A 3,560-nucleotide genomic window follows, 5' to 3' on the forward strand; every position below is an offset into this window, starting at 1 on the left:
CCTCTACAGGTGTCGAAGGGAGTCAGTGCGCATGCTCCATCCGACCCCCATCCTCTACCGGTGTCGAAGGGAGTTAGTGCGCATGCTCCATCCGACCCCCCATCCTCTACAGGTGTCGAAGGGAGTCAGTGCGCAAGCTCCATCCGACCCCCATCCTCTACCGGTGTCGAAGGGAGGTAGTGCGCATGCTCCATCCGGCCCCCCATCCTTTCCAGGTGTCGAACGGAGTCAGTGCGCATGCTCCATCGGACCCCCATCCTTTCCAGGTGTCGAAGGGAGTCAGTGCGCATGCTCCATTCGACCCGCGCACTCAACAGGTTGTCGAAGGGAGTCAGTGCGCATGCTCCATCCGACCCCCTCTACAGGTGTCGATGGGGAGTCAGTGCGCATGCTCCATCCGACCCCCTCTACAGGTGTCGAAGGGAGTCAGTGCGCATGCTCCATCCGGCCCGGTCAAAACCCCGCCCCCTACAGGTGTCGAAGGCAGTCAGTGCGCATGCTCCATCCGACACCCCGCGCTCAACAGGTTGTCGAAGAGTCAGTGCGCATGCTCCGCCTGGACCAAGAAAGCCCGTCCCTCTCCTCACGATTTGGAGATGCTGGTGTTGGACTGGGGTGTGCAAAGTTACAAATCACACAACACCTGGTTATAGTCCAACAGGTTTATTTGAAAGCACACTAGCTTACGAAGCGACCCTCCTTCATCAGGTGATAGTGGAGGGCTTGATCGTAACACAGAATTTATAGCAAAAATTTGCAGTGTGATGTAACTGAAATAATACATTGAAAAATTGATTGTCTGTTAAGCCTTTCATCTGTTGAAAGAAGTGAAACTATCACTGTATTCTATGTGTAAATCACAAAATCATTTTTTAAAAGTTGCATTCTCGGGTTAGCTGTTAACAATGGTGATAGCTAGACAATATGTTGAAGGTGTTAGCCCCCTGTGTTCTCTGTCTATGACCTGATGTTTAGATTGATTCTAATCTAAAAAATGAGATAACAGTTTTACATAAATTCATGCAGTTTTTGAGCTCAGAGTTCTACATGAATGTACGCAGTCTTTGAGCAAAGTGCAATGTAGCTCTGCAAGTACAAATTCAACCCACAAAATATATGTGTGCATGTGGGTCTTTTTCTTCTGTGTGTGTGTGTGTGTGTCTGTCTGTCTGTCTGGGGTGGGAGTTGTAAGTATGAGAAAGTGTGTATGTGTGTAGTGAGTGCAGAGTGTCTTAAGTCTGTGAGGGTGTGCATGTGTGAGTGTGGTAGTGTGTGTGTCTATAAGGGTGTGTGTAGTGCAATGGTGATCACCTGTAATGTGACATGAGCTGAAAATGTGTTGCTGGTTAAAGCACAGCAGGTTAGGCAGCATCCAAGGAATAGGAAATTCGACGTTTCGAGCATAAGCCCTTCATCAGGAAGGGCTTATGCCCGAAACGTCAAATTTCCTATTCCTTGGATGCTGCCTAACCTGCTGTGCTTTAACCAGCAACACATTTTCAGCTGTGATCTCCAGCATCTGCAGACCTCATTTTTTACCTGTAATGTGACATGAACCCGGTTGAGGCCCTCCCTATGGGTACCGAACTTAGCTATCAGCCTCTGCTCGGCCACTTTCCTCTGCTGCCTGTCCTGAAGTCCACCTTACACGATGGTCACCCGAAGGTCTGAGGCTGAATGTCCTGGACCACTGAAGTGTTCCCCAAGTGGGAGGGAAGCCTCCTGTCTGATTGTTGTGCAGTGTCCATGATGAAGTGTCCATCTTAGAGGTATGCTCACTCCGCAGCTTGACAGTATCAGAGGGATTGGCTTAATATTTGGTGGCAAAATAGGAGAGGGGCATTGCCCTGGGCACACCTGTGATTCAACAATTGCGGGTAATGCTCTGAGGGGCAGGAGAGTCGAAGTTTTGAGCAGAAGCTCTTCGTCAGGAATGCAGCATCCGAGGAGCTGAGAAACTCTCGAGCTCCTCGGGATGCTGCCTGACCGGCTGTGCTTTTCCAGCACCACACTCCTTGACTCCGAGCTCCTCCAGACCTCACTTTCTGAGTGTACATCTGAATACGTCTGTGTGTAAATATGTGAGAACGTGCGCATGAATTTATGTAAAACTCTGTTATCTCACTTTCTGGATTAGAATCAATCTAAATATCAGGTCATAGACAGAGAACATAGGGGGCCAACACCTTCAACTTCTTTTCCACCTATCCACTCCACCCTCTCCTCCCTGACCTATCACCTTCATCCCCTCCTCCACTCACCCATTATACTCTATGATACTTTCTCCCCACCCCCACCCTCCTCTAGCTTATCTCTCCACACTTCAGGCTCACTGCCTTTATTCCTGATGAAGGGCTTTTGCCTGAAACGTCGATTTTGCTGCTCCTTGGATGCTGCCTGAACTGCTGTGCTCTTCCAGCACCACTGATCCAGAACCTTCAACATATTGTCTAGCTATCACCATTGTTAACAGCTAACCCGAGAATGCAACTTTTTAAAAAAGTTTTAAGATTTACACATGAAAGAAGTGAAACTATTACTGTATTCTATAAATTTTTCAATGTATAATTTCAGTTACATCACACTGCAAATTTTTGCTATAAATTATGTTATGATCGAGCCCCCCCCAATCACCTGGTGAAGAAGCGTCGCTTCGAAAGCTAGTGCTTCCAATTAAACCTGTTGGACTATAACCTGATGTTGTGTGACTTTTAACCCTCTACTCAAGGTGAGAGACGAAGGGTCTTAGAGCGCATGCTCGGCCGCGGACCCAAGAACCCCGCCCTCTCCCTTGACACTGGTGGTGGTCGAAGAGACTCCGCCTCCCCCTCGAATCACGTGCATGGTGGAGGAGAGAGTCAGTGCGCATGTCACGCCCCACCCTTTACACCGCGGCAGCCGAAGGGAGTCAATGCGCATGCTCCACCAGAGACCTAGAAACCCCGCCCCTCCCTTGAGACAGAGGGAGTCAGGGCTGAGGTTAATAGATTGCTCCCACAGCTTCCTCTGGTTTCATAGAATCCCTGCAGTGTGGAAACAGGCTCTCGGCCCAACAAGTCTATCCCTACCCTATATTTACCCCCGACTAATACACCCCTAACCTGCACATCCCTGGGCACTATGGGGCAATTTAGCACGGCCATTCCACCCTAACCTGCACATCCCTGGGCACTATGGGACAATTTAGCACGGCCAATCCACCCTAACCTGCACAACACTGGGCACTATGGGCAATTTAGCACGGCCAATCCACCCTAACCTGCACATCCCTGGGCACTATGGGGCAATTTAGCACGGCCAATCCACCCTAACCTGCACATCCCTGGACACTATGGGACAATTTAACACGGCCATTCCACCCTAATCTGCACATCCCTGGGCACTATGGGACAATTTAGCACGGCCAATCCACCCTAACCTGCACATCCCTGGGCACTATGGGACAATTTAGCACAGCCAATCCACCCTAATCTGCACATCCCTGGGCACTATGGGACAATTTAGCACGGCCATTCCACCCTAACCTGCACATCCCTGGGCACTATGGGACAATTTAGCAC

The sequence above is a fragment of the Hemiscyllium ocellatum genome, chromosome 46 (genome assembly GCF_020745735.1).
Source record: "Hemiscyllium ocellatum isolate sHemOce1 chromosome 46, sHemOce1.pat.X.cur, whole genome shotgun sequence".
NCBI lineage: Eukaryota > Metazoa > Chordata > Chondrichthyes > Orectolobiformes > Hemiscylliidae > Hemiscyllium > Hemiscyllium ocellatum.